This window comes from Nematolebias whitei, chromosome 1, assembly GCF_014905685.2.
Source record: "Nematolebias whitei isolate Nwh7 chromosome 1, NemWhi1, whole genome shotgun sequence".
Taxonomy (NCBI): domain Eukaryota; kingdom Metazoa; phylum Chordata; class Actinopteri; order Cyprinodontiformes; family Rivulidae; genus Nematolebias; species Nematolebias whitei.
In genome coordinates, this window is record NC_056498.1 from 42,123,198 (window position 1) to 42,123,616 (window position 419).

Genomic DNA, 419 nt, shown 5'->3' on the forward strand with positions numbered 1-419 from the left:
TGTTAAACAGATCTAAACTAATTCAAACTGATGTTAAACAGATCTAAACTAATTCAAACTCATGTTAAACAGATCTAAACTAATTCAAACTCATGTTAAACAGGTTTTAAATTATTTTGAATGGGTGTGAACTGGTTTTAAAAATGGATGTTGGTGGATTTATCTTGGCTTAAAACTGGACTGGTTCTGAACTAACTCAAATGGGTTTACACTGATTGAAATCTGGTCGGCAGCACGGTGGTGCAACTGGTAGAGCTGCTGCCTCTCAGCTAACAGGTCCCTGGTTCAAACCCCCGGTCCAGGAGCCTTTCTGGGTGGAGTTTGCATGTTCTCTCCGTGCATGCGTGGGTTTTCACAAACAGAGACATGAGTGTCAACATCTGGAGACACAAACAGAGGCATGGACGTCAACATCTGGA

The 419-nt window shown here is 41.5% G+C and overlaps 1 protein-coding gene across 1 annotated transcript in view; it reads right to left on the bottom strand.

The window, feature by feature from the left end:
• The window catches only part of LOC119416516 (mamu class II histocompatibility antigen, DR alpha chain-like), a 2,384-nt gene that overhangs the window by 1,002 nt on the left and 963 nt on the right, over positions 1-419 (bottom strand). The gene's annotated exons all lie outside the window — the stretch shown is intronic.